The sequence below is a fragment of the Hevea brasiliensis genome, chromosome 1 (genome assembly GCF_030052815.1).
Source record: "Hevea brasiliensis isolate MT/VB/25A 57/8 chromosome 1, ASM3005281v1, whole genome shotgun sequence".
Lineage (NCBI taxonomy): Eukaryota > Viridiplantae > Streptophyta > Magnoliopsida > Malpighiales > Euphorbiaceae > Hevea > Hevea brasiliensis.
The window spans coordinates 67148261-67172087 of record NC_079493.1 but is presented as its reverse complement, the minus strand read 5'-3'; positions in this window follow the sequence as shown (position 1 = coordinate 67172087).

Below are 23827 nucleotides of genomic sequence, written 5' to 3'. Positions count from 1 at the left end.
CTTGAACTAAATTTGAGTTTAAGAAGTCTTTTATGTAATATTCATATCATGCTAATACTATTGTCATATTTTGATAAAATCAGTGTTTTAAGATTGATAATAAAAATTTGGCAAGGTGCCGTCTATATTTAGGACAAACTGTCCTTCCAAACCTGTTGAAAATAGTTTAATATGATGATATCAAAATCTCAAATATTTCACAGTCTCTATTTCTCAGTAAAGTCAATAGACTTTTACAGTCATTAAACAGTTCCATTATACAGTCCATAATAATTTAAATATATACAGAAAATCTCCATGTTATTTAATATTTACAAAATATTACAAACTTTAGAGCTTTCATAACATTATAAAATACAGGGCTGAATTTCAAATATACAACAAAAGTATAAAATACAAGATATCCTAAGTCCTACCATGTATGCAATGCAGTGCAGATGACTCTGGACTCCTGTGCAGATCTGATGTCTCACCCGATCATAGGTCTGCTGGGCTCCCCAACTGTATCTCCAATACCTACGCGTTACAAAAGCAACGCGCTAAGCAATTTTGCTTAGTGGTGCCAAATATGAAGAAATATACACTAAAATAAAGTAAACAAAGTGTTTACAAATTTTTGTTGGTGCTGTGTGTCAGTAAACTGGATTTAGGTATTTGAATTTAATAGTACTTGAATTACTGCCCGTGTAGCCTATATACTGACCAGACTGGATAAACGGATATACTAGCACTGGGTGTAACACCCTCCCGATAACCACTCCGTACATCCTACTGTTCCGGTGACCGGTGTAGGTTCGGACAGCTAGAATGTCCGGAAAAATATTCAAACTAAAGTCAGGAACCATAATTAACTCAAATATTAACAAGAAAAATTTAGTAAAAATTTTAGAAATAAAATACAATCAAGTTAAACGAGCCGGTGCCTTAGCGATGGGTAACCGGAGGGAAGTTGCGGTTCTCGCAACGAGGAGCCTTAGACCCGAGGAAAAAATTATAAAATAATTTTTGGGACTCCAGAGAAGGGTAATTGAGGTTCCCATGGAATTAGAATGCCAAGAAAATACCTAGAAAAAATTTTCAATCGGTACAGACGATTTTGACCCGTTAAGCCAAACGGAGGGCATTTTGGTCATTTCGCCTTCCGAGGTGATTTTTGGCCGACTTGCCCAGTTGAGTAAATAATTAATATGACATAAAATATGAAGAAATATTGCTAGAAATTGAATTGAAAATGAGTAGTGGAGGAAAGAAAAGAAATTGAGGAAAAATGGCTATTAATGACATCATTTAAAATTTTCCAACCAATCAAATTTAAGCAAGTCCATAAAAAGGAAATAAAAGTGGGTAATGAGGCAGAATTTTAGAAACCCAAAACCAGCTCCCTCTCCTCTTCTTCACGCCACTCACTCACCCTTACCCATTCCACCATTAACAACCTTTCATCCTTCATTTTTCTTAGTTTTCTTCCACTAAAAACCCTAACTACCAACACAAAAATTCATTCTATCATCTTGGTGATTATTGTGGAGCAAAAGAAAAGGAAACCAATACTTTGAGGAAGGGAAAATCTGCCCTAAGTGAGGTTAGTGCTACAATCTCATTTTCCTTCTTTTAAATTCTAGTTAGAACATTTTTGAGCTAAGAAATCTTAAGGAATTGAAGTAAATTACATGTGTTAAGGGTACCTTCAATTTTCAGCAGCCCTATGGAAGATTGAGTTTGATTGTTTAATAAACTTATAGTGGCTGGAAATGAGGGTTAAGGTATTAAAATGCATGGATAGTGAACTAAGTATGTAATTAAGGTTTATGAGTAAATTGATTTGGATATTAGGGTTTGGAAAGGTGAAAGTGTGACTTGGCTTAGGAAATTGTTAGAGGACATTTTAATGGTCAATTAGTGACCATTTTAGGTAATTTGACTAACAAATGGACTGAAAAATGAGGTTGCAAATTGAGTTTGCAAGCTGCCCTAGGACAGCAGCAGAGGGACTGAAAATTCAGTCCCTTTGCACTGCCATAACTTGGGCAGTGGTAGTCCAATTGAAGTTTGGCCAATTGGACATGAAACTAGGCTTATAATGGCACATTTTTGCTGAAGAAACCATGCCCAAAAGACCAAAGCAAGAGGACCAAAACTCAGCCACAATCCGGATGCCCTGCACTGAATTCTGCAGAATTTGCCAAATGAACAGTAACTGTTCATTTAGCCATAACTCACTGTAGATTTGATCAATTGGCCTGAAATTTTTACAGAAACAAGTTAAGACATAGACAAACAACTTTCATGAAGAAACCTACCCCAAATTATGGCCAGAACCCATTCAACCAAGTGACTCAAGTTACTGTTCATGCACTGTAGATATGGTAAATTTCTGCAGAATGCATATCCGGACAGCTTGGATTTTTGAGCCATATCTGGAGCTACAAAACTCCAAATGGAGTGATTCAAAAAAGGAAATTTAACTAGACAAAATAAGGAACAACTTTCATGTTTTACATTTCCTCAAATTCCAACAGTAACAGTGTCCAATGGAACAGTGAAGTTGACTCACCAAAATTGAAAAATCTGTTTGTGTTGAGTTACACTTTGGAATGGCAAAAACACTTAATGCCAACAAGTTTTAAACACCAAATGTGGTATGTTGGGAGTGCCAAAGTTGATGTACACATTTTTATTCTAAAAGTCAACATTTTTGTTGACCAATGATGAATAGTGACACAAAAAAAAGTTGAAATTCACAAATTGACAAATTTAAGAGTTTCAAATGCACTAGTATACCTAACAAGATTGGTTTGGATAGTTTGGCATGCCAATAGGGTTCAGTTAGCAGTACAGCACATGGCAAAAATGCCATTCTGTGATTTCATGGCTTTTGGCCATTCTGACTTTGCATTGAGACTTGGCCTTGTGCCTGATATTATTCTGACTTGTTAGCTGTTACACCGGGAGATGCATATGTGACCGATGGTGTGACGGCCCGAGGTACTAGGTACCCAGTGCCAGTTTACCCGTTATCCAGTCCAGTCGTCTAGTGTAGGTTACTTGGGGCAACCAAATGAATAATAGTGAACAACGTTAATGAAACAATGAATATATCAATACCAAACAAAGAAAGCATACACATTCTCTACACATTTATTTTCTTGCTATTTTCTTTTATTATATTATTGCACCACTAAGCATTATTGCTTAGCGCGTTGCTTTTGCCACGTAGGTACCGGAGATCCCGATCGCGAGCCCGTAGACCACGGGTGAGTCCATCCAGCAGTTCTGCTCAGTGTCCGTGTCACCTCGTCACCTGCAGTGCATTGGTAGGACACTAGATGTCATTTTGTCATTTTGTAATTAACTTTTTATTTTCTCATATGTATTTGGGATTTATGTAATGTATTTTGAGGTTCATGTAAATAATAAAGATTTATGGTCATGGATGGTATTAATTTGAGTATTTAATGGTTGTTTATATATGAGAACCCTGAGAAAGGGATGTTTTGAGAAATGAAAAGGTTGTTGAGACCTGAAATTGACAAATTATTGAGATATTGATATTGAGTTTTGTTGATAATATTGGAGTTGAGTATGAATGAAATTGTATATTGGAAGTGTTTTTAACAGGTTCCGAAGAACTGTTTTCTCCATTTTTAGCCGGTACTCCGCCGGATTTTCCTTAAAATCTTCGGAACCTCAAATGAATAATACTTTTGATAAGTGGTTAAAACAAATCATATTTCATAAATTAACTTCAAAAGCATGACACAAATTAAGTAAGGTATATTAGAGAGTGCCAGTACACCGTGTGGCATTACTACTCGGGTATACTGTACACGGGTAAGGGGTGTCACATTTAGTGGTATCAGAGCACGGTTTAGGCGTTTCTGGGCCTAGATTGAGTCCATACCATGCATTGCATTTGTAAGAGTCGAGGTGACACTAACGCAGATCTGTTTATCTTTCTTATTTTGAATAGGATATGGACCCTTCATCTCAGAGAGCCGTTGAGGAGGAAGTGGAGAGTCATGCTCCACCTGCAGCAGCTGAGACTGGGGGCATGAGAGAATCTGCTCCACCAGCTCAAGCAGAGCCTGCTCAGCCTCCACAGGCCATGTTCCAACAAATGGCCGACTTCTTCAGACAAATGTCCGGGGTAATGCCAGCAGCACCACCACCACCACCAGCTCCACAGCAGAAATCACACCTGAAAAGGCTAAGGAAGTTTGGAGCTGTGGACTTCTATGGCAAGAGAGAAGATGACTGCATTGCGGTAGAAATTGATTGAATGCAGAGCAGTGAGTCTTAAAACAACTCCACTGCACCCCAGAGCAGAACTTAGAAGCTGCTATATCCTTGTTACAAGACGATGCCTACGGATGGTGGGACACTGTGTCCAGCGAAGTGCAGCCAGAAGCTGTAACTTGGGACTTCTTTCTCTCCGAGTTTAAGAAGAAATATGTGGGTACTGTATACCTAGAAGAGAGAAGAAGGGAATTTATTAACTTTGGCGAGACATTGTATCGATGGCCGAATATGAGAAAGAATTTGTCCGATTGAGCCGTTATGGAAAGGAGATAGTCCCTAATGAAGCTGAAAGGTGCAAGAGATTTGAAGAGGGACTGAATGACAATATCAAGATACAGCTCACTGCCTTGGGAATCACAGAATTTAGCAACCTAGTGGAAGCCGCAATAAGGGTTGAAAAAGTGAGAATCAATGAGCAGACCAGAAGGGAGAGACAGCAGAAGAGGGGACCAGGTCAGTCTAGTTCCACCCCTGGATTTGGGAAGAAGTTTAAGGGTCCTCCTGCACAGAGTTTGGGTCAGCCACAGGGTCAGGGTCAGTCTCAGGGGCCCAGGCCACAGTACACCCCTAGGAGAGGTCAGTCCACACCATCAGTGGGCAGCTCTCCAGGGATGGGGTTCAGGGGACCAGCCCCAGCATTTTCTGCGTGTCCACACTGTCAGAAATGGCATAAGGGGGAGTGTTGGAGAGTGACTGGTGCCTGCTTGAGGTGTGGGTCAACAGAGCATCAGTTAAGGAACTGTCCACGCAGAACTACTACAGCTGCTTCAACACAAGCAGAAAGACCTACTCCTACACCACAGAGAGGTAAAAAATCTGGCAGATCTGACGCAGTGGGACCATCACAGAGGCCTACATCTGAGCCAGCAGAGAGGCCAGATAACAGACCACCTGCCAGAAATTATGCCTTGAGAGCTCAGGAGGAGCAAGATGCCGGGCGTCATCGAGTGCGTTCTCCTCTACACTACTCCTGTGCATGCATTGGTGGATCCGGATCCACTCACTCATACATTTGCATCAATCTACCCGTAGAAAGGGGATCTTGGTAGGGGAAAGTGACCAAGACATTACGGTCACTAATCCATTGGGCCACGTGTAGTGGTGAACAAGGTATACAAAGGTTGCCCGTTAAGGATTCAAGGGTATGAATTCTTGGCGGACTTGATTGAGTTGCCTTTTCATGAGTTTGGCGTGATTTTGGGAATGGGTGGTTGTCACGTCATCGGGCAATAGTTGATTGCAAATTGAAGAGAATTTCTTTGAAAACCCACGAGGATAATGAGATCACGATTGTGGGGAAAGGATGATTTCTTGTCCAATGTCATCTCAACCACGATTGCAAGAAGAATGATGAGAAAAGGTGTGAAGCCTACCTAGCACATGTGGTGGATACTAGGCGAGCTAAGCCAAACTTGAGTGACATACCCACGGTGAGAGACTTCCTAAGTATTTCTGAAGAGTTGCACAGTTTGCCACTAGAAAGGGAAGTCGAATTTGCTATTGAGACAACTGTAAGATCTGCACCCATTTCCATTGCTCCTTATAGGATGGCACCTCTTGAAATGAGGAGTTGAAAACTTCGATTGCAAGGATTCTTTGGATAAGGGGTTCATACGCCTGATGTGTCACCATGGGGAGCTCGGTCTTTGTTTGTGAAAAAGAAGGATGGGACTTTGAGACTTTGTATTGATTCTGGCGGTTGAATAAAGTGATGTGAAGAACAAATACCGTTGCCTAGAATTGATGATCTGTTTGATCGGTTGAAGGAAGCGAGTATTTTCTAAGATTGATCTCGATCGGTATCATCGATTGAGGGTGAAGGATGCAGATGTGCCCAAGACTGCATTCAGGACCCGATATGGGCATTATGAGTTCCTAGTGATGCCCTTTGGCTTAACAAATGCACCAGCGGCATTCATGGACCTTATGAACCGTATCTTCCATCCACACTTAGATCGGTTCGTAGTGGTCTTTATTGATGATATTCTGGTGTATTCCAAGACCAGGGAAGAACATGATGAGCATTTGAGGATTGTTACGCAAACCACGAGAGAAAAGAAGCTGTATGCTAAGTTGTCCAAGTGTGACTTTTGGCTGAATGAGATTGCATTCCTTGGACACATAGTGTCAGCTGATGGGATTAGGGTTGATCCCAAGAAAATAGAAGCGGTGATGGAATGGAAGCCTCCCAGAAACACAACTGAGGTCAGAAGTTTCTTGGGGCTAGCTGGGTATTACAGAAGATTTGTGAAGGGATTTTCCCTAATAGCTACTCCAATGACCAAGTTGTTACACAAGAATGTCAAATTTGACTAGAATGACAAGTGTCAGACCAGTTTTGAGAAATTGAAGGCTATGTTGACAGAGGCACCAGTGTTAACACAGCCAGTGTCAGGAAAGGACTTCGTGGTCTCTGATGATGCCTCACATAATGGGTTAGGGTGTGTGTTGATGCAAGAGGGGAAAGTGATCGCCTATGCTTCCAGGCAGCTAAGGCCACATGAACAGAACTACCCTACCCATGATTTAGAGCTTGCAGCAATTATCTTCGCACTGAAGATATGGAGGCACTACTTGTATGGTGAAAAGTGCTACATTTACACAGACCACAAGAGCACGAAATATTTGCCAACCTGGAAGGAGCTCAACCTTAGGCGAGGCGATGGATTGAGTTCTGAAGGATTATGATTGTGTAATTGACTACCATCACGGGAAGGCAAATGTAGTTCTTGATGCTTTGGCGAGAAAATCCATGACGACTTTGAGATCATTGAATGCCCGTCTATCCTTGGTTCGAGATGGAGCTATTTTGGGTGAGTTGCAAGTGAGGCCAAACTGCTACTGGCAGAGATACTAGATGGGCGAGAAGGTAGATGAGAAGCTAATGGTCATTATGAGCAAAATCTCGGAAGGAAAAGCAGCGACTATGTGGTGAAAGCGGATGGGTGTCTGTATTACAAAGGAAGACTGTGTGTACGGATGATGGGGAATTGAAGGCCGTATTCTAAAAGAGGCACACACGGTGTATATGCTATGCACCTGGGAAGTACAAAGATGTATCATGACACGAAGCTTGATATTGGTGGCACAGTATGAAAAGGGACATAGGCGACTATGTGACTAAATGCTTGACATGTCGACAAGTCAAGCGAACATCAAGTTCCATCGGGTTTGCTACAGCCTATACACATACCTGAATGGAAATGGGATCGGGTCACCATGGATTTTGTAAGTGGTCTACCTCTCACCCGGAAGAAACATGATGCAGCATGGGTGATAGTGGATCGATTGACGAAGTCAGCACACTTTCTGCCGATTAGGGTGACTACTCCTTTGGAAAAGTTAGCGAATTGTATATCGGTGAGATAGTTAGGCGCATGGAATTCCACTTTCCATCATATCGATCGAGACCCAAGGTTTACATTGAGATTTTGGAAAAAGTTGCATGAATCCTTGGGTACACAACTCCATTTCAGCACAGCTTTTCATCCTCAGACGGATGGGCAATCAGAAAGAGTAATCCAGGTAAACAATTGAAACCCATGAAATTGATACAAATGTTGAACTGAAACGATAATAATAACGTGAAATACTTGTCAGGTCCTTGAGGATATGCTGAGGAGTTGTGTCATTGAGTTTGAGGAAGTGGGATAGATACCTCCCAGCGGCGAATTTTCATAAAACAATAGCTACCATGCTAGTATTCAAATGGCCGTATGAAGCCTTTGTATGGGAGAAAATGTAGAACTCGGTGTCTTTGGGTGAATTGGCGAAGACAAGCGGTAGGGCGGACACAGTGAAACAGGCTAAGGAGAAGGTGAAATCAATCAAAGCCAACTTAAAGATTGCCTCGAGACATGTAAATCTTATGCCGACACGAAGAAAAGAAATAGAATATGTGGTTGGCGACAAAGTATTCCTCAAGGTGTCACCATGGAAGAAAGTTTTGAGGTTTGTAAGAAAAGGTAAGTTGAGCCCTAGGTTCATTGGCACCTATGAAGTCATTGAACGTGTGGTTCCAGTGGACTTTAGGCTAGGTTTACCACGGAGTGGACAAGATCCACAATGTGTTCCATGTATCCATGCTCGAGAAGATACCGCTCGGATCCTTCACATGTCATCTCGGAGAAGAAATTGAAATACAGCCCGATTTGACATATGAAGAAGAACCTCTACTAATCCTAGCTCGGGAAGTAAAAGAGTTGAGAAACAAGCAAATTCCATTGGTGAAAGTGCTTTGGAGGCACCACAACACCGAGGAGGCAACTTGGGAAAGTGAAGAGACGATGAGGCAACAGTTCCCTCAACTGTTTGCATCGGTAAATTTCGAGGACGAAATTTAAATTAGAGGAAGAGTTGTAACACCCTCCCGATAACCACTCAGTACATCCTCTTTATTAGGTGGCCAGGTGTCGGTTCGGACTGACTAGAATGTCAGGAAAAATATTAAAACTAAAGTCAGGAACCATAATTAACTCAAATATTAACAAGAAAAATTTAGTAAAAATTTTAGAATTAAAATACAATCAAGTTAAGCAGTAGGTGCCTTAGCGATGGGTAGCAGGAGAAGTTGCGGTTCTCAACGAGGAGCCCTAGACAGGGAAAAATTATAAAATAATTTTTGGGACTCCAGAGAAGGGTAATTGAGGTTCCCATGGAATTAGAATGCCAAGAAAATACCTAGAAAAATTTTTCAATCGGTACAGACGATTTTGACCCGTTAAGCCAAACGGAGGGCATTTTGGTCATTTTGCCTTCCGAGGTGATTTTTGGCCGACTTGCCCAGTTGAGTAAATAATTAATATAACATAAAATATGAAGAAATATTGCTAGAAATTGAATTGAAAATGAGTAGTGGAGGAAAGAAAAGAAATTGAGGAAAAATGGCTATTAATGACATCATTTAAAATTTTCCAACCAATCAAATTTAAGCAAGTCCATAAAGAGGAAATAAAAGTGGGTAATGAGGCAGAATTTTAGAAACCCAAAACCAGCTCCCTCTCCTCTTCTTCACGCCACTCACTCACCCTTACCCATTCCACCATTAACAACCTTTCATCCTTCATTTTTCTTAGTTTTCTTCCACTAAAAACCCTAACTACCAACACAAAAATTCATTCTATCATCTTGGTGATTATTGTGGGAGCAAAAAGAAAAGGAAATCAAGACTTTGAGGAAGGGAAAAATCTGCCCTAAGTGAGGTTAGTGCTACAATCTCATTTTCCTTCTTTTAAATTCTAGTTAGAACATTTTTGAGCTAAGAAATCTTAAGGAATTGAAGTAAATTACATGTGTTAAGGGTACCTTCAATTTTCAGCAGCCCTATGGAAGATTGAGTTTGATTGTTTAATAAACTTATAGTGGCTGGAAATGAGGGTTAAGGTATTAAAATGCATGGATAGTGAACTAAGTATGTAATTAAGGTTTATGAGTAAATTGATTTGGATATTAGGGTTTGGAAAGGTGAAAGTGTGACTGGGCTTAGGAAATTGTTAGAGGACATTTTAATGGTCAATTAGTGACCATTTTAGGTAATTTGACTAACAAATGGACTGAAAAATGAGGTTGCAAATTGAGTTTGCAAGCTGCCCTAGGACAGCAGCAGAGGGACTGAAAATTCAGTCCCTTTGCACTGCCATAACTTGGGCAGTGGTAGTCCAATTGAAGTTTGGCCAATTGGACATGAAACTAGGCTTATAATGGCACATTTTTGCTGAAGAAACCATGCCCAAAAGACCAAAGCAAGAGGACCAAAACTCAGCCACAATCCGGATGCCCTGCACTGAATTCTGCAGAATTTGCCAAATGAACAGTAACTGTTCATTTAGCCATAACTCACTGTAGATTTGATCAATTGGCCTGAAATTTTTACAGCAACAAGTTAAGACATAGACAAACAACTTTCATGAAGAAACCTACCCCAAATTATGGCCAGAACCCATTCAACCAAGTGACTCAAGTTACTGTTCATGCACTGTAGATATGGTAAATTTCTGCAGAATGCATATCCGGACAGCTTGGATTTTTGAGCCATATCTGGAGCTACAAAACTCCAAATGGAGTGATTCAAAAAAGGAAATTTAACTAGACAAAATAAGGAACAACTTTCATGTTTTACATTTCCTCAAATTCCAACAGTAACAGTGTCCAATGGAACAGTGAAGTTGACTCACCAAAATTGAAAAATCTGTTTGTGTTGAGTTACACTTTGGAATGGCAAAAACACTTAATGCCAACAAGTTTTAAACACCAAATGTGGTATGTTGGGAGTGCCAAAGTTGATGTACACATTTTTATTCTAAAAGTCAACATTTTTGTTGACCAATGATGAATAGTGACACAAAAAAAGTTGAAATTCACAAATTGACAAATTTAAGAGTTTCAAATGCCCTAGTATACCTAACAAGATTGGTTTGGATAGTTTGGCATGCCAATAGGGTTCAGTTAGCGATCTGACACATGGCAAAAATGCCATTCAGTGATTTCATGGCTTTTGGCCATTCGACTTTGCATTGAGACTTGGCCTTTTGCATGATATTATTCTGACTTGTTAGATTACATTTGCCTGGGAGATGCATATGTGACCGATGGTGTGACGGCCGAGGTACTAGGTACCCGGTGCGGTTACCCGTTATCCAGTCCAGTCGTCTAGTGTAGGTTACTTGGGGCAACCAAATGAATAATAGTGAACAACGTTAATGAAACAATGAATATATCAATACCAAACAAAGAAAGCATACACATTCTCTACACATTTATTTTCTTGCTATTTTCTTTTATTATATTATTGCACCACTAAGCATTATTGCTTAGCGCGTTGCTTTTGCCACGCGTAGGTACTGGAGATCCCGATCGCGAGCCCAGTAGACCACAGACTGGGTGAGTCCATCCGGCAGTTCTGCTCAGTGTCCGTGTCACCTCGTCACCTGCAGTGCATTGGTAGGACACTAGATGTCATTTTGTCATTTTGTAATTAACTTTTTATTTTCTCATATGTATTTGGGATTTATGTAATGTATTTTGAGGTTCATGTAAATAATAAAGATTTATGGTCATGTATGGTATTAATTTGAGTATTTAATGGTTGTTTATATATGAGAACCCTGAGAAAGGGATGTTTTGAGAAATGAAAAGGTTGTTGAGACCTGAAATTGACAAATTATTGAGATATTGATATTGAGTTTTGTTGATAATATTGGAGTTGAGTATGAATGAAATTGTATATTGGAAGTGTTTTTAACAGGTTCCGAAGAACTGTTTTCTCCATTTTTAGCCGGTACTCCGCCGGATTTTCCTTAAAATCTTCGGAACCTCAAATGAATAATACTTTTGATAAATGGTTAAAACAAATCATATTTCATAAATTAACTTCAAAAGCATGACACAAATTAAGTAAGGTATATTAGAGAGTGCCAGTACACCGTGTGGCATTACTACTCGGGTATACTGTACACGGGTAAGGGGTGTCACATTACAGCTCAATTGGTAAGAGGCGAAGCAAACCCGTGAGGTGATATGGGTTTGAATCCTAGCTCTGCAGGGCGAAGGGATTGAACTCCACCAAAGCGGACAGTACCGATTTGAGTTGCATCGCCGGCCTCTAGAGGGGTACGCCGGCAAGATGGCCACCCATAGAGGGGCTTGAGCTGGGGCCCACTAAGCCGGGGTGTGCCACTGGGTACCTAATACCTCGGGCCGTCACACCATCGGTCACAAAGTGTCTCCCAGTGTGCAAATAGCGTGGCTAAAAAGCCATATAGTCAATCTGGCGATAAGCCAAGAATAAATACACAATATGTATAGCCATAGGCTATTAAAGTCATAGTGCTGCATAATAAGCCGTAAAAACACAGTATGGCATGAAGCCATTTACAGAACAATTGTCAGAATCCAATTGGCATGCCAACCTATCCATACTAGTAAACTAGGCAAACTAGGGCACATTATAAATTAATTGTTTAATTCTTCAATCTTTGGAGTTTACTAACTATTATATAATTCACAAGTCAATGCATATGTTGACCTTTTTAGGTAATATGGATAAGTTGTTTCTAGCATCAATATGTCACAATTTATATCTCAATATGCTGCAAATATAGTGCAATTTACCATTTTTACAAGTTAGCATTCATTGCCAAAATGCTTCAAGCATCATTGTATGCAAATTGTCAAATTCTCAATTTTTGTGTGCTAGATTGGTCTAGCTTAAAGTCCTATTTCCCTTGGTTTTTAGCTTCTAGTCAAGGAAGCAAAATTGTAGCTCTATGTCTTATTGCACGCGGGGCAAAATTTCAGGTCATTCCGAGTTGTGTAGACCAAGATATGGTCATTTTGCTAAAGCTGGACAGATTGCACTTTTTGTGCAAAATTTGATAAATTTTTAGGTCACTTTTGGTTCGGCAGTTTTTGTACCTGAACTTGTGCAAGCCATTTAACTTGCTTCTGGCCATTTCTGGGCTTGGGTGTCTTCATAAGACTTGTAGATATAGGTCTTAACTATTCATGGTCAAAATTTCAGGTCAATTGGACCTGTTTTGAGTGAGTTATGGCCTAAACACTAACTGCTGCCCAAATGGTCAGTTTTCAGGCCTTAAATGCACTAATCCGGATTTGGTCACTTTTTAAGGTCAGTTTCTAGGCAGAATTTTGGCAACATTTCTATATGAAAGTTGGCCTATTTGGTGTCTAGTTTCACCCCATATTGGCATCATACCAATTGGGTTCACAAATTGGCACTTATGGCCTAAATTAGGTGTTGCCTCCAATACACAACCTACACAAAGCACATACACTCCCAATTTGATGTTCCTTCTCCTCCTCATTACTACAATATTCAATCAACAACACTTCCATACATATATTGTACACAATTCCAGCAAAAATTCTGGGCAGAATACTCAAGTCCACAAGGCACACAATACACCATTAAACTTCAATATTTACATCCACCCAAATTCAACATACTTCAATGTTAATATTACACATATACTTCAACAAATTCATACTTCAATATCACTTACACTTGCTGCCCACAATTTAACATTAACATATATCATTAATAACCACATGTTCACACACAATTTCATGCTATTAGGGGCTGCCAAACATGGCAGTTTGCTCAAGGCATCAAGGTTCCATTTCACACCTTTAATCTAAACACTACATGCTCATATTTATGCACAAACTTACTACAACTTTCATTTGAATTAATCAACCTTCATTTTCATTCATTAGAAGTAAAAATAACTCAAGCTCAACAAGAGTTCATGGCTGCCAAAAATGGACAAGTCCATTTCTCATTATTTCTTTTATTTCTCTTCACCAAAACACTCACCTCAACCTAAACACAAGCTTTACTAAAGCAAGGGAGGGATTTTGGACACTTACCACTTTTGGAGCTTATCAAAACTTCACCAAATCTCTTCCTTTTTGTTCTCTATAATCTGCCCAAGAGGTGTGGACCAAGTTTAATGAAAGAATTTAAGTGGAAACATGGCGTGAAGGTGCTTGCATGAGAGATTAGGAAGCTTTGCCCATGGTGTTTTCATGGTGGTCCATTTCGGCCGGAGAAGATGATGCAGAAAACTGAAGTGTTTAGTGGACATACACATGTCCTTTAGGTGTTTAAATACCCCTTAGTGCCCCACTCACTTTTAATTAAGTAATTTTATATGTTAAGATTTTAATTATTCACTTTATACCCCATTTCTTGCACTATTAATATAATGTACCACAATTTTAATTTTTAAGACATTTATAAAGTGTAATATCATTTATTTTTAATGGACATTGAGATCAAAAGGCAACTCTAGGTGTCAAATGACCAAAATACCCCACTTCGGGTTATATTCCTGATTTTTTCGGTAATACGATTTTTGTCTGTTTCTCGATTTTTTCATTTTTCTTTGTACTAATTTATTAATTTTTCTTTGATATTTCTAGTGTCAATTACATTTCAATAAATCTTTATTTATGTCTCAAAATTAAATTTTGAGGTTCCTCATGTGATCTGAGGTCGGCAACGGCCTTCCTAGTCTGATCACCCATCATTTGTGGTCTTGCTCGTTTAACTTAGCTTCATTTTCTCTCTTTCATTTTTGTTTGATTTTTCTTGTATTTTCTTTTTATTTATTTGATCATTATATGTCTGTTCACCATTACCGAAGTGTAGTTTCAGACATCCTGACTTGCCTGGACTGTTATTTGACCACAGGAGCAACAGAACGTATAGAACACGTGCAATGGGGATGTTATATGTATATTCACATATACTTAGTATACGTCACCCAATTTATTCCTACACAGATAAACACTTCATCAACACTTTAATCGACCATTTACATACAAGGATAAACTGTTCTTAAGGAGTTTCCATGGCTGCCAAAAATATACATCTCCCTTAAAACATCAAACTCCAAAAATCTTTCCACAATTCAACTACCCATAACATCCACACAAACTTTAATGAAGCAAGCATCAAAAATACCTACTTACCACTTTGGAAACTCTTCAAAACCTTGACTAAACTTGATCTTCTTGCTGCCTATCTACTGCCCAAGGTGTATGGACAACTTTTAATGAAGGAAAGTGCAAGGAAAGAGGCTTGGATCATGCTTGCATGAAGCTTCAAAACCATGCAGCCATTGAGGAATTTCATTCTTCAATTTCGGCTGGTCTTTGAGAGGTGAGGAAGAAGATGGAAATCTGTCCAAAATGAAGATGTAGTGGTCCACTTAGGTGAGTTAGTGGAGCACTATGTGTGATTTAATGTTTATTTAATCTTAAATTCTCAATTTCTCACATTAAGCTCCCAATTTTTGCTATTTACATTAGGTACCATCAATTTAATTTTTCATAACATTTTCCAAGTGTAATATCATTTATTTTTAATGGAAATTTAGGTCAAAAGACAACTCGGGGTGTCAAATGACCACAATGCCCCTATTCGGGTTGCATTTCTGATTTTTCGGTAACACCGGGTTTTGTCCATTTTCTCGATTTCTCACTTCTCTTTGTACTAATTAATTAATTTTTCTTTGATATTTATAATGGTATTTATACTTCAATAGATGTATATTTAAGTCTTAAAAAATATTTTTCAGGGTTTCCCGCGGTCCAGGGCTAGTCAACAATCCATGCCGCAACTTCTCGGTGTGGTCACCCATCGCTAGGGTTCTTGGCTCGTTTAACTTGGTTACATTTCATTGCTATTATTTTTTCTTTTTTTTTTTTCTTGTATTTTCTTTTCTTGTATTTCATTATTTTATGTCTTCTCATCCATATCTAAGTGTAGTTCTAGGCATCCTAGCTATCCGGACAACACTGGTCACTGGAACAGTAGAACGCACCACCGAACATAGAAGTGTTACAGTTAAACTATTTTTGGAGTTTGAGATTGAAGAGACATATTGGAAGTGCTTCTTACAGGTTTTTTGGAAGATCTGTTTTATTCAAAATACAGATGGCACCCTGTCAAAATTTTTACAGAAATTATTAATACTTTAAATTGTTATTTGGTTTCACTTTAGTAAAAGAAAATTTTTAACACCTGTCAAAAGTGCTCACCAATGTAAAAAGAAGTAAGAAAAGTTTTAAAATCCCTTGTAGTGTATTTAATGGGTTATTAGTAGATGAAGTTGGTAATTCATTAGGTATACTACAGGATCATATTATGCCTTACGGAGGGGTAGGGTGTGACATATCCGGTCTCTAAATAATGGTTCCGACCTTAAAAAAGTTCAAGTCATTTTCAAATCTTTGCAATTCTAATATTCTAAAGTTCCATTCAATATTTGGTCAGGGTTTCATATGATCTCATGTTCACGTTTAATGTTTTTTTGATCTCTTGGAGTAGCTTGATATCTTATGATTAATAGTCGCTCTCAGGTTTAATGTTCAACTGTATTCAATCAATTGATTACTCAAGACAATTTGGTTTGGATGCTTTTCGATCCTATCAAGAAATTAAATATAAAAGACTTCGATTCATTTAAAAAAAAAAATGTACAAGTCATTCGCCAGGAGGGTCTCCCCTAACCTGCTCTCTGGGTACATTATCAGTTCTATCATCCTCTCTCTCTCTCTCTCTCTCTTAAGCTCCTCCTCGCTCTCCTCTTCAACTCTAGGGACAAGATCCACCATCCAGGAGAAGTCTTCCTCAGGATAGCGCCTTACAAGCTCGGCCAGAAAATCTCCATGAGCATTCACATAAGCACCAGCTTCCTTCGCCATGGCCTCTTTTTCTTTCACTTTGATCTCCTCCGTAAAGCGAGTGACATTGGCAGTCTAACAGGCCCGAGCTTCTTCGAGTTACCACTCCAGTTTAGCTATCCTATCCTCATAAGATTTTGTCTGACCCTCAATCTCGATGATGTAGTCCTGAGCAGACAAAAGTTGGGTTTTGGCAGAAGTAGCTTCCTGGACCACCTTCAGAATTTCTTGTCTCAAGAGATGAGCCTTTTCTCTGATTATATATTGATTCACAAGGCTCTCTATGCTCAAGCTCATCTTTTGAGCCAGGAGGTCATCAATGCTATTCGGAGTCAGCCTATTCCGGTCATCCTGAAAGTAGATGGTGGCACCCAAAACCTTGGATAGGCCAGGATTCCCCCGAACCGAGCTATTCTTCTCTAGCGAGTGGATGAGGACCTAGGTACCATGAGAGAGGGTCCTCACAGCAGATTGGCAAGATCCTCCTTCCGCACTTGAAGAAATCAACAGAGGCGGTGGTTCATCTTGTCGAGGAGGGGAAGGAGCGATCTCTATTTCTGGGGTCGGCTATCCTAAAATTCGGGATGAAGAGCCCTGCACTTTTACTGAGTCTCGCCTTGGCGTCTGGGATATAATAGCAATCTTCATTTCTAGCACTTTCTAGGCGACCTCCCTTTTTCACTTACCGCTCTCCTTCGCACCCTCGCCTCCAGCCATACTTGCATAGAAAATAAGTTAGTGAGATTACATAAGTCAGAGAGCTACAGCTCATAATCCTCATGGGCGATCATCTGTATTAGCCACCACTTCAGTTCGGCCATAACTGCATCTAAATATGAATACTTGTGAGTAACTACCTGATCCTTCAATTCCTTTACCATGACGTCCTCGTCTCTATTTAGGGTGATCTTCTTTGGAACTGAAGGGATCAGGTACTACCAACTAGGCGGGATACCCTCAAAGCCATTTGGGATCTTACTCCTCATTATGAAGAGCTGATTCTTCCAATTCTTCAACAAAGAATGGAGAATGGTAAAAAGCCCACAGTGCTGCTTGGCTTGGAAAAACCAATACTCATCATCCTTTCACCGAGCAAGCCTATGCATCTCAGCGAAAACCTTTGCTGTAGGCTCTAGCTTTTTAGCTCAGCATAAGCCTTTGAAAGCCACCAGAGTTCGCCAAGAGTTCTGGTGCACTTGGGCTACGCATACATGATTGAACTTCAGAACGGCTCTAAAGAATTCATCCAGGCGGAATCGAAGCCCGGCCTTCAATTGTTCTTCATATACCATGATCATGTTGTTTTCTTTAAAGAAATGATCAGCTCGGAGATCGCCATGACATCTGATGAGCTCGAAGGAGTCAGTCCGAAGGTTTTATTCTTGACTAATGGTTTGCAGATCGGTCTCCTTGAGGACGGATGGCAACTCATCCTGTAACACCCTCACTGTAGCCATTCCGTACATTCTACTGTTTCGGTGACCGGTGTCGGTCCGAACAGCTAGAACGTCTGGAAAAATATTTAGACTAAAGTGAGGAGCCATAATTAACTCAAATAATAATAAGAAAAATTTAGAAAAAATTTTAGAAATAAAATGCAACCAAGTTAAATGAGTCAGTGCCCTAGCGATGGGTAACCCAGTGGGAAGTTACGGTCCTCGCAGTTAGGAGTCCTAAACTCGGGAGAAAATTCATGAAATAATTTTTGGGACTCCAGAGAAGAGTCATTGAGGTTTCTATGACATTACAATGCCAAGAAAAGGTTTAGAAAAATTTTTTATTGGTACAGACAATTTTGGCTCAATAAGCCAAATGAAGGGCATTTTGGTCATTTCGTCTTCAGAGATGATTTTTGGCCAACTTGTCTAGTTAAGTAAATAATTATTATGATCTAAAATATGAATAAATATTACTAAAAATTTAATTGAAAATGAGTAGAAAAGAAAAGGAAAGAAAATGAAGGAAATTGGAAATTATGACATCACATGATGTCATTAAAATGCTCCCACCCAATCACATTGTGACACATGTCGTTAAACCACTTAAAATGAGTAAATGGGCAGAAATGAAAGAAGAAAAATCAGACTTCATCTTCCTTCTTCCACGGTGAAACCCACTTCACACTCCCTTTCCACCATTAAAGCTTCACCAATCTTCCAAACCTCTACCAAACCACCTCAAAACCCTAACTTCCCTTCATGAAAATTTGTCCCTACCACTAAAGGAAGACTTGGGCAGCAATTTGAAGAGGAAAAAGTGAAGTTAGAGCTTAGAAAAATTCTGCACTCAAGAGGTTAGTGCCACTTTTGTTTATTTTTCTCTTATATTCCTTGTTACAACATCAATTTAAGCTAGAAAATATGAAATTGGAAGAAAAATAGGCATTTTAAAGTCCCTTTAAAATTTTGGCAGGCCTTAGGGTACCTTAGGATTTCATCAACTTGATTGTATAATAGTTATGTATGGCTGCCATTGAACATGATTTTGGTGTTTTAATTCATGGATTGTATATATATGAAGAATTGTAGTGTTGGAGTTAGGGTTTGGGCACCAAATGTAACACCCCTATGTTCGGTAGTGCATTCTACTGTTCCTGTGACAAGTGTTGTCCAGATAGCTAGGATGCCTAGAACTACACTTAGATATGGATGAGGAGACATAAAATAATGAAATACAAGAAAAGAAAAGACAAGAAAAATAAAGGAAAAATAATAGCAATGAAATGTAACCAAGTTAAACAAGCTGAGAACCCTAGCGATGGGTGACCACACCGAGAAGTCGCGGCGTGAACCGTTGACTAGCCTGGACCGTTGACTAGCCTGGACCGCGGGGAACCTTGGAAAATATTTTTAGGACTTAAATAAATGTCTATTGAAGTATAATACTATTAGAAATATCAAAGAAAAATTAATTAATTAGTACAAAGAAAAGTGAGAAATCGAGAAAACGACAAAACTCGGTGTTACCGAAAAATTGGGAATGCAACCCGAACAGGGGCATTGTGGTCATTTGACAACTCGAGTTGTCTTGACCTAAATGTCCATTAAAAATAAATGATATTACACTTGGAAAATGTCATGAAAAATTAAATTAGTGGTACCTAATGTAAATAGCTAAAGTTAGGAGCTTTATGTGGGAATAAGGAAGGTTATAATTAAATAAACATTAAATTAGTAATAGAGCTCCACTAACTCACTAAAGTGGACCACTGAATCTGCATTTGGACAGCAGATTCTTCTTCTTCTTCAACCTTGGAGAACTAGCTGAAAATGGAGAAAGGAAAAACTCCATTGCCGCATGGTTTTGGAGCTCCATGCAAGTGTGATCCAAGCTTTTTTCTCTCCACTTCCCTTCATTAAAAGTTGTCCATACACCTTGGGCAGTAGATAGGCAACAAGAAGACCAAGTTTTGGAGAGGTTTTGAAGAGTTTCCAAAGTGGTAAGTATGTGGTTTTTATTATTGCTTCATTAAAGTTTGTGAGGATGTTAAGGGTACTTGAATTATGGAGAGATTTTTGGAGATTGTTGTATTAAGGGAGATGTGTATTTTTGGCAGCCATGGAAACTTCTTAAGGATAGTTTATTCTTGCTTGTAAATGGTAGATTAAAGGGTTGATTAAGTGTTTATATGTGTAGGAATAAATTGGGTGATTTATACTAAGTATATGTGAATGTATACTTGAATTTGGAAGCTTGGAACTTTATTCAAAGTGAGGTACAAATCAGCAGCTTAAATTGTGAACCAAAAAAATGTTATTTCATGGTTTGGTTTATGGAATTGTATGGTTGAATTATGATACTTGTTGCGGCAGGTTGTACATATATGTAAGAGTTTGAGTTTGGACATGTAAATGAGCCATATTATGTAGTTAAATTGTGTGTAAATTGGACTTGATAAATTTTGTACTATAAGGTGCATATTGAGTGTGGTTATAAGCTTCCAAAGTGACCAAAAATGTGTTGTGAAATGTGTTTAGGTTATGGTACAAACCAGAATCGGCATGAATGTGTAACTTGGTAAGTGTTAAAAGTGTCCTTTGATGAGTAATGAACAAAATGCAATAGGGCAGTTTATGTTTTGGGCTTAGAACCTTAAGTGTGTGGCTCCAATTGGTATGAGACCAATTGGAGGTGAAACTAGGCACAAAATGTGCCAACTTTCATGAAGGAAGCTTACCAAAATTCTGCTTGGAAGGTAACTTGAAAAATGACCAAATCCGGATTAGTGCATTTAAGGCCTGAAAATTGACCATTTGGGCAGCAGTTAGTGTTTTGGCCATAACTCACTCGAAATAGGTCCAATTGACTTGAAATTTTTACCATGAATAGTTGAGACATATATCTAGAAGTCTTATGGAGGCACCAAAGCCCAGAAATGACCATAAGCAAGTCAAATAGCTTGTACAAATTCGGGTCCAAAAACTAGCCGAACCTAAAATGACCTAAAGTGACCAATTTTGATGCATTTTGACCAGCAATAGTAAAATGACCATAACTTGGTCTAGTAAACTCAGAATGACCTGAAATTTTGCGCCGCGTGCAATAAGACATAGGTCTACAAGTTTGTAGTTTTGACCGAAACCCGAAAACTGAGGGAACTAGGACATCTGGCTAGGTCAAATTAGTATACAGGAATCTGACAAATTGCAATAAAACGCAATATATATGAAAATGAATTTGGTTATATGTACCAATACTAAAAGGCTACAAATATGACATATTAGTAACATTAGAACCTAATTCACCTAGACTGCATCGAGGGTCAACATCTTAGGTTGACTAAGGAAATAATAGAATTCAATAAAGTAAGTATTAAGCCTTATTGCTAGAAATGGTTTAAATGAGTACTGAAACACTTCAAATTGTGTTTCTCAGTTAGCAAAGACTCAGGGAAAGGGAAGGAAACACTAAGTCAGAGGCAAGAGACAGTTATCAGAGGTTTGTGCACAATAGTTATTTCTTTTGAATTTTTCAATTGAAATAAACTATAATTATTTGTATGTTATTGTTTTAAATTGTGTTTGTGCACAATAATTTTAACTTCTCATTTTCTACTTAAAAATTTAATTGAATATTATAGTTTTAAATTGTGTCCATGCACAATACTTTTATATTCACTGCTTTTACTAGCAAATTTATTTGGAGAAATGAGTTATGAATAATTTTTTATTGTTTTGGTTTTGGGAATATTATTTAGAAATTATTGTGTTGCCTACTTTGTAAATGGAAATTTTGAGATAAATTGTGTTTAGTGGTATCGGAGCAAAGTAGGGACGGCGATACGTAATGCCTACGATTCCTGGGAACTCTCACGCGTGAACTCAGGAGCTTGCAGGGATGGCGATACGTAACGCCTGCAAGTGCTCTGATAAGTACACTATATTCCTCCCTGTTTGACTTGTCAGTCTGAGGTGAATGTGGATGAGTACTCATTATTTAGCTAGCTTCCTCCCTCATTGATTTCGATTATTGGGGTGAGTGTGTCTTGTCGTGGTGTACAACACAGCATGTGTGGAAAAACTGTGTCATGGCCTAAATTGTGTTATTGATTGACAAAACTGTATTATTCAATTATTTAATCAAATGGTGTTATTGATTGGCAACACTACATTATTCAGTTATTTGATCAAATTGTGTTATTGATGGGTAAAACTGTGTTATTCAGTTATTTGATCAAATTGTGTTATTGATTGGCAAAACTGTATTGTTCAGTTATTTGATCAAATTGTGTTATTGATTGAAAAAACTGTGTTGTTCAGTTATTTGATCAAATTGTGTTATTGATTGGCAAAACTGTATTGTTCAGTTATTTGATCAATTTGTGTTATTGATTGGCAAAACTGTGTTACTCAGTTATTTGATCAAATTTGTGTTATATGAACTTTGTAAATTGTGAAATGGAATTGTGAATCATTTGATTTGTGAATTGTCAATAAAAGATTTATATATCGCATTTCAAATTGTTATTGTGCACCACTGAGTAAATTTTACTCAGCGATAGCTTTTCATTGTTGTCGCAGGTAGACAGACTGATAGGACAGCAGACTAGGCTGCTAGTGCTTCAGTAAGAGATCATCGGGTATATTGAGTATACCATATTTTGCATTTTGTAGTATAATGTATAATCACTGTATTTATATAGTGTTCTTGGTTTTGAGTAGTTATAAATTAAAATTGTACATTGAAGTTGTAAAATAAATTGAAAAATTCTTGTGGTTTTGAGTTGAGAAACATATTGTGTTGATTAAATGTTGGAGTTTGAGATTAAGAAATATATTTGAAGTGCTTTTTACAGGTTTTTGAAGAACTATTTTATTCAAAATATAGATGGCACTCTGCTAAAATTTTTACAGAAATTATTATTTCTTCAAATGTGTTAGCTGTTTCACTTCAGTTCAAAAAAATTTTTTTTAACACCTGTAAATAGTGCTCACCACTATAAAAAGAAGTAAGAAAAGTTTTAAAATCCCTTGTAGTGTATTTAATGGGTGATCAGTAAACGAAATTGGTAATTCATTAAGTATACTACGGGATCATGTCATGCCTTACAGAGGGGTAGGGTGTGATGTGTTTAAGTGGTATCAGAGCTAGTTTTTAAATTTTGTTTTCACCTATAATTTGAATATTCTTTCTTCATAGTATAACTGCTCAATGTCATTGTTTGATACATACAGTACATTACATTATAAATATGCACTAACGGGAGGAAATCTCCTTGTGTTAATTGTTCAGAAGGTTTAAGATCCTTGAATTGACTATGGAAGAGGGTGATCATTCAGTCGATCAATTGATAGAGGCTAAGGTACAAGTTGAGGCCCTAGCTCCACAAAGTGTCGAATGCCCGACTGTACCAGTTTTATCGGTACAAATTACTGCACAAATGGCCCAACAAATGGCCACTTTCTTAACAAATGGCTGATAATCTGTCAACCCAAGCCTAAGTACAGACCCAACCCCCATAAGGGCAACATGAAATAGAGAAGAGGGAGAAACCTATGGGTCAGAGCTCAAGCAGTAATTTGAGGAAGAGAAAAGAATTTGAGGAGCCCCGAGCTCAAGGATATAACAGAGGTGGATCATCAGGGCAGAGACCACCAAGGTCCTGTCGTCGAACAACTAGAAGTTCCTACCCTCCCTGCCAATGTGAAACTTATGGTAAAAATCATGGTGGGGTATGCTACAAGGCCATAGGAGCCTGTTATAACTATGGAGGCATAGGACACTTTGCCAAGGACCGCACCAATGCTCCTAGAGTTGGATCACCTCCTACTACTGCTGAAGGGGTAGTTCAGAGTCCTGTCACTAGAGGTTCACAACC